Source organism: Adiantum capillus-veneris, chromosome 22 (assembly GCF_014529385.1).
Source record: "Adiantum capillus-veneris isolate H3 chromosome 22, ASM1452938v2, whole genome shotgun sequence".
Classification (NCBI taxonomy): Eukaryota; Viridiplantae; Streptophyta; class Polypodiopsida; order Polypodiales; family Pteridaceae; genus Adiantum; species Adiantum capillus-veneris.
In genome coordinates, this window is record NC_140952.1 from 118808936 (window position 1) to 118817414 (window position 8479).

Consider the following 8479-nt stretch of genomic DNA (forward strand, 5'->3'; position numbering starts at 1 on the left):
ATTATGGCTATAAACGTCATTTGTAATGAGTACTTATTCTAGTTTCAGAAGCTGGGGTGCAATGCCACTTCTAGATTGCAAATACAAAGCCATTTGACCCTTTCAACCCCATTTTTGGTTAAACCTAAGGTAGCCTTAGTATATAAGGTACCTAGGTCATTTTGTATGGGAGACTTTAATCACAATCAAAACTTAGCACTGCCATCTACTGTGAGTGAGAGAGAAAGAGAGTGAGCGTGAGCTTCATCCTCTCGCTACGCCCGGCTCGCTCAACACATTAGAGATCCGACTGCACCATTGTTGTAGGCTCGAGGAGAGCTACGCGACAATGCCAAGCATTCCACGCGAGAAGAAGCGCACACACCGACGCATCTACGAGCTATTTGTGGTCGTAAGTGTATCAAACGATGCCTGTTTTCTGCATGCTAGTAGTCTATAGAATCATGGCGACATAAGCTACACATATGTACTCATAAATTTCAGTTTCGGGCACTTTCAAAATTCTGTTGTCATCCTACGCGTTTTTCGCAGATGGGTTTAGAGTGAGGGTTTTGAGTGTAGAAGCTTAGGGACAAGTGTATCCTAGTGAGGGGATGGTGTTCCTTAAGTTTCGTATGAATCTGGCATGATTAGATGAGTCACCTTCCGCATGTGTGTATGTGGCTGGGTGGTGTAGTTGAGAGCAGTGAGGTTCTTGATTGTGGTTTAGTTGGCCTTCCAGAGTGTTGTATGTGTAGGATGGTCTCAACCTGACAAGCTAAAGAGATTTCCTCCGTGTGCCTATGGTGTCATCTGTGTCCTCGATTGACATTATGTTGATCTAGGTAGTGTTTGCATGCACTTCATGGGCGTGTGAGTCTCTCCCGTCCAACATTGGCACCGCTACCGGGGACACAAGGACCTAAGTAGGTTTCCTACTAACACTCGTGTGATGGTTGCTTGATTTAGTTTCGGCTAAAGAAAGCGTTTTTCTTAAGTGGATCCGGAAGAGGATATTCCGCGATCAAGTGGATAGCCAGGAAGCGTGTGTCTTGCCGAGGGTCTGCGACTAGATAGGTTTAGTTAGGATCTGTGGATTAGAGTAGTTGTTAGTGGTCGAGTGATTTGTGAGGTGATAAAAGCGTTTACTAGTCCGTGTGTGGTAGTGAAGCGTTTTTCTACTCATAGATGCAAAACCCCATATGATTTGTAGGAGTAGCTTTAGGTAAGTGATCCAATTCTGATCTAGAGCTATTCATCACTAAATTATTTGCTAAAGTGCTTGATTGCATTTGAAATCACGGAAAAGTGTGCTTTTGAGGGTAAAAATGCATTAAACAAGCTTTTGTGGATATTTTTGTATGACTGACTGATGTTGTGTGTATAAAAGAGCATTTGCAAGGGTTCTGTGAAGAAAACCTGCAATTCTGTAAACATAGACATCCTACGCATAGGATGTCTCAAGGGGGTTCTGGAGACCAAATTTGAAAATTCTGACTGCACCATGGTGTTCAGAAGGGGGGGGTTACCCTAAGTATACATTGAAACTAGAGTTTTGACCAACTCTTGACACCCAAAAGACCAAAGACGGAGTGTCAAAAACGCGAAAACAAGAAACTTAAGATTCTGAGCACAATTTTGCATAAAAACTGCTAGGAATGCTTGAAAAGTAGTGCTCAAGAATTGGGGAGGCCTATGGATGAATTCTGCCAAAAATTTCATCAGTAGAAATCCTACGCGTAGGATGTCTCTAGGGCACTTTTAGCAGGGAATTTGGGAAAACTGAGGTTACCTGTGGGTTCAGAGGGTAGGTTTTACCCTAGTAACATATTGACTAGGGTGTTTTTCCCTATTTTTGTTGACCAAAAGCCAAAAGGTGGAGTCAGAGATAAAATTTCAGAAAAGGCTTAAATTGAGTGATTTTTGCATGTTTTTGCAATTGTAAAGCATACTTGCACTTGCTGAGAGCAAGAGGAAGCATCAGGGACACTTCAGTCTCAAAAAATCAGCAGTAGACATCCTACGCGTAGGATATCTACATGGTGATCTGGTGGAAATTTTGAAAATCTGAGGTTACCAGTGTGTTTAGAAGGTAGGTTTTACCCTATTTTCACCTGGAAAGTGGAAATTTGACCAAATTTTGATAGATCAAAGCCAAAAGATGAGAATTGCCAAACATCCTACCCAAATTGTGTCCAAGGCCTAATTTTGAGACCAAACCATAGGATGACTCCATAGGCATGTTCTAAATGTTGTATTGAGTGCATGTGATAAATTTCATCTCATTTGGGTCAGTGAAAGTGAAGATTGAACAGACTTTAGAATTTTTGACTGAAAAAGGCAAGGATAGCTAGTTTTGGGACTTTTGAAATCCAAACCAAAATCTGAGCATACCACTGGGTTGTTGACATCAAGGGGAAGCTGTGGGACAAGTCTGGGGTCAAACAGGCCAAAAAGACATCCTACGCGTAGGATGTCTTCTGTGTGATTTTGGACTCTAAACAAAATTCTGAGCATACCACAGTGATCAGCACCTTAAGGAGAGTCTGTGGTTCAAATTTGGGTTCATTCTGAGCAAAAAGACATCCTACGCGTAGGATGTCTACGGCATAATTTTGAAACCAAAATTCTACTGTGACCATACCATGCTGTCATATAGCCTCAGACAAGCCTCCTAGTCAAATTTGGTCCAATGTGGAGTTGATTTGACTTGGAAATTCATCAGAACAGACATCAGGCTTTTGGAACAGATTCTTGATCATTTGACCAACCTATAGGTATCATAATCAAAAAGTAAAAGTAGCTGTGAGTTTAGCACATCAAGGGGAAGCTACAGTACAAGTTTGAGCTGAAACAGAGCAAAAAGACATCCTACGCGTAGGATGTCTCCAGCTTGATTTAGGACTCCAAACCAACTTATGAGCACACCACAGTGATCAGCACATCAAGGAGAAGCTCGGGTGAAAATTTCAAGTCATTCTGAGCAAAAAGACATCCTACGCGTAGGATGTCTCAAGGCCATTTTTAGGTCCAATTGAAAATTTGAGCATACCATTGTGTTGCTAGACTTAAGGGGAGTCTCTGGACCAAATTTTGTTAAATTCTGAGCATATAGACATCCTACGCGTAGGATGTCTCTAGGCCAGTTTTAGGGTCCAACTGTAATTTTGACCATACAGAAGTGTTCACAGTGTCACAGAGATTCCAAATCTTTTTTTCAAAATTGAATTTGGACTCAGTTTGACCAGTCTAAACTGCATTTCACTGTTTTGGCCATAACTTTCACAAACGGTATCGGAGCAAAAAAGTTTTTATATCAAAACGTAGCCTGAGAGCGGCTCTACAGATCTTACGGCAACCATCTACGTGAACTTTGAAAAAACATCGTTTGAGGCCTCAAAATTCATCTGCAAGTTAGGGGTGTCTAAAACCGACAATTTGCGAGAATTGTGACAAACCGGTTGCGGTTTTGGACATGGTTTCGACTTTTCCCTAACCAAAGCACTTGAACACAGTGGACTAAGTCTAATTGAACCAAGCAAAAGCTCTTAAGCCCAGAAATCATGTCTACCCTAGATTCAAACGCAGCTTACACAAGCTTGGAGATCCCAACGATAGACGAATATCCTCCCACAATGGATCTTCCAAACTTGCAATTGATAAAGATCCATCGTGTTGAGAGAGTTTGGATGATCGGTCATGAGAGTGAAGGACTATGTAGATACATTGACGACAATGAGGTCAATCTTTATAGGTGCTCAGATCCATACCTAGAAGAGATAACGGATTACAAGCTCTTATATGTCTACACATACGGAGTTGACTGTCAATGGAGATCTATAGTTGTCGACAAGTATGGACAAGAATACAGAGTTGTAGAAAGCACAAATCCACACATTGTTCTAGAAAGAGGTGGATATTTGGTCAATGAGGGACCACAAATGCGTCCACCAAACATGAGAATTCCTATAGGAATTCCAAGAAGAGAGCCACCAGGATTCCCTTCAAGAGCGATAACGAGAGAAGGATTGGGAGAGTCTCTGGTTAGCCTTGTAGACAATCCACGAGTTAGACCATTCCAAGTCCAGAAATGGGTAAACAGAAAATACTCCGGAGATAAAGATCCGAGAGATCATGTAACGGCTTTTAGAAGAGTGATTAGAGCAGAGGAAGTTTCAAATTTTGCGACACAGTTTGTGGGATTTGGATTGACTCTAGAAGATGATGCAGCTACATGGATCGACTCGGTGGAAAGATGGGATTTTGAGACCCTAGATGAGCTGTTTGAGGAGTTTATTGAAGAATTCTCGCCAAAAGGCATTGCTCACAACACGGTCTCGCAAATCCATAGATTCAAACAGAAAGAGAATGAATCAGTATGCAATGCATCATTACGGCTCAAGAGATATGTTAAGCTCTGTTCGAGAGCGGAATTACCTACACAAGCACAACTGATGCTGATCTTTATCCAGGGAATGAGAGATGAGGGCCTTCAAAAAGATCTGCATATGATAAGGAGGATGGCGCTAAACGAGTTGATCAAAGAAGCTCTTTATCTAGTGGATAATTGTGAGGCATACAAAGAAAAGGACTTAAAGAGTCAAGGAGATGACACATCCTCTCAGCACAGTGTTTCACACATAAGTGAGTCCATTGCCAAGCCAACGGCACCTATTGATCAAGAAAAGCTTATCGACGACTTGGTCAAGAGGTTGATTCCTCTTGTAAGGTCTGATTCGGGAGAGCCGAAGTGGTGTGAAATTGAGAGAAAATGGACGAACCATACGGAGGAAGAGTGCTATTATAGCATGGAAAATGCTAGGGAGAGGTATGTACAACCTGTTCCAGAAGCACCTACTCCACCTAGATACATTACGGGGAATGCGCCAAGACCAGTAGGAGTTTTAAGGCCACAGCTTGTCTTAGGACAACAACCTCCGCTGGTGCCAGGTGCTAGAATGCCGGTAGACATGAGATACATGCCCATGATGGAAGCATCAAATAAACCAATGCCAGTACCAGCTACAATGTCGTATAGCAACCAAAGTGGGTACTACCCTTCGGAGAAACAAAATGTGAGAGAAACACATGGAGTGGTGAGGCCGGTACAACCTCCACCTCCTAGGTTTCAGTCGAAAGAAAGAAGGTATGAAATGGACGTCAGGACATTGCGATTCATTGCAAATAGAGGCTTATCTAGGTCAAAGCTTGCTTATAGCCAAGAGGAAATGCTAAAAGAATCTCCTCAACCAGAGACAGATTGTCACAAAAGTCATGACAACCACTTGGTCAAACAATGTCCTTATATGGAGATCACTGAAGTAAATGCCTATTGTCTTGAGTGTGGCATCACTCACTTGATCCCCGATTGCCCGAAAAACCCAAACCAAATCAGGAAAATCACGACAAATGTATCAGGGATTGTTCAGCTACCTAGTAGCTCAGAAAATGAAAATGTCGTACCAGTTCAAGTGGTTACAAGAGCACAAGCTCAAAAGAAAGCTGATGAGAATCCAGAGACAAAGAACACGGAAAGTGACACTAGTCCAAAGACAGATGATGGACCAAAGACAGACGCACCTAGTCAGAAAACCAAGAGCAAACGAAATAGTTGGAAAGCTAGAAAGACTAGGATGAAAGCACGCAGGGAACGAGAGCAAAAATCCCTAGCTGAGAAGCTTACCGAAGTTGAAAAGAAGATAAAACAACATGAGGAAAAGGAGGCACCTTCTCTTACACAGATGGTTAAACCTCTAGAAGAACCATCCACGGATGAGAAACCAAGAAGTGCTAGTTCAGGAGGATCTGTGTTGGCAAAGAAGGTTAATGAGACATTAGATGCCCTCTTGAAAGCCTATGATGCGAGGCTCAAAAACAATCAAACCCAAGAACAGAGGTGGATGACATATCCCTATACGGAACTAGAAAAGCAAAGGTTTGAAATGTGCCATAAAATGATTCAAACAGCCCAAGCTTTACTAGAACCACCAGTTGCAAAACCTGAGGACGTGATCTGTGTCATGCCTACACAAGTAATCCCACCAAACCAGGAACTAAAAGAGCCAGATTCTAATCATGAGCACAGACCAAACCTCAAAGACCCAGCATTAGAACCAAGGATAGTACTGAATACCACGGATAACTCTTCCGAGGGATTTCACCAAGCTATACCTGAGGATTGTAAAGAGATAGATGGTCTTGACGAATTGTGGAAACAAGTCAGAGAGGCCAATGAAGCCGATTACCTAAGAAGACGAGTAGACAAGACTGGTGATGAACGAGGAGTGTTTCTACCACCAATAGAGGAATTTGAGACTGGATCTCAAATGAATCTAGACGTGCGATCGTATTGGGGTGACAAAGGATCTATACAATCTATGGATAGTCAACCCCATTCGCTAAGAACACTACCGTCCTACATGGGAGAGTACGAGACCAAGTCAGATGTGGTTGCAGTCCCATCACAGAGACTGTCTCCCAACAAGGCCATCGATTCAAAGGGGCTAGTAGATATTCTATCTACCCCAGTCACCTATACAATAATGTTAGCCGAGTTGCTCAGAATAAGACCAAACATGTGGGCTAATGTGGGTAAATTTCTAGAGAAATATGGTGTAAAAACCATGGCAATCCTTGACAGTGGAGCTGGTGTGGCCATTGCAACCAAAGAGGTTTGGAAAAAATGGGGAAAACCTGCCTTGATATCCACACGAATGACCCTGCAGCGTGCGGACGGACACAAGGAAAAGCCCCTAGGACTGCTAGAAAAAGTACTTGTTACTTCTTGTGGCATTGAATATGAACACACTTTTGTTGTTGTTGACTTTGGCAAGAAGAACAATTATGACATCATTCTGGGAAGACCATTCATGCGATAATTGAAAATGGTCCAAGATTGGGGTTATGACCATATATACCTAAGACATATGGAAACCATAACAAAGATAAACTTGAGGGACCATAGCTATAGGTATGTGACGAGAAAACCAGTTGAGGAGTTTGATTCCGCCACAGTAGCAGGATTAGAACTTCTAGCTTGGTTAGGTAAGCCTAAAGAACTATGGATGTGTGGAGCTTCACAATGTGGTAGCTTGAAACGTGAGGAATGTATCCTAGAGCGGGTTATAGAGGACAGGGACTATATCCCAGAACCATTTCCTGAAGAAGAGTTAGAGCCTTTTGGATGGGAACACATCTTGGCTACTCTGGACGTGTGCGCCATGAAGGATGCTCCCACAACAAAGTTTTGTGATGAAAATGGCTATGATGTCGTTCCTTATTTTGCAGTGAGTGTAATCCAGGAAAACGAAGAGGTCCAGACATCAACAAGCTCTCGAACTAAGGAGCAAACAAAGAAATGTGGAGAATCAAAAGATGAAGAAGACAACGGGTTCTATGACTCTGTAGAACACTTCGAGCTTCAAGAAGATCAACGACCCGGGAATCAATGTCATCGCTACATGAATAAAGTACATCAAAAGTGGATTCCAAAGTCCTCGGTGAAGACACAACCACCACAAGCATCCTCATAGATGGCTCCTAATAAGGATGCAAAGACTCAGCTAGGAGGAATACGACCAGAGCAACGAGCTAACAATGCTCTAATCAATGGGCTAGAAAAGTCCTCCAAGAAGCTACCACCCACGAGCAAACATACAGTAACTTTCCACTATCAGCCAAAAAATCAAGGGAAAGTACAAGAAGTCAACCTTGCTGAGGATAGTAGCGATAGTGATGAATCTTACGACATCCCCTATGATCAACTCAGGCCATCACTATCACCAACCCCTTCAGCAACAACCATGACAGGTCAAAACAACAAGACAACAAGTCAAAGCCAAAAAGCTCGACAAATCTGGATACCAAAAAGCCAGATCGGCCAAAAACAAATATGGATCAAGAAGACAAAGATCTCTAATGACAAATCACAAGATCCAACACCAAAACAAAAACAAGGAAAGCGTGCACGAACGGGTAAGAATATCACAAAGTCGCGAGCTTTCACAACTCAGGTTTGGGCTCCAAAGAAGTTGATTCAAGCACAAAAAAGTTAGGAATTCATTTGGATTCCAAAACAACTACATTATCAACTTTCAAAGCCTGAATCCCGTCACCAACCAAGCGTACAAGGGCTGAAGCAAAGACCACTGTTCACTCACACAACAAAAAGGTGGATCCCAAAGAAGTCTCTTCAAACACAAACAAAGCACGGGCAAGTATGGGTTCCCAAACGCGAGCCAGCAGCAAAACAGCCAATAATCACAAAGAAATGGGTCCCAAAGAAGAACAACAAAACTGCTGTCAATGCATCGCCGCTTGAATTCTTACAATTCTTCCTACGATTACAGTACAGTTCGAAGAGAGCAAGTCGCTTCAATCAAGCAACGATACAGGAGCTTCAAAGACCATTACATTGCTTAGAATAGGAAGCCTCGCCAACAAATGCCAATAAGCAAATTGCTTATACCCCCATCTTGCACAACATAAATCTTTTCCATGA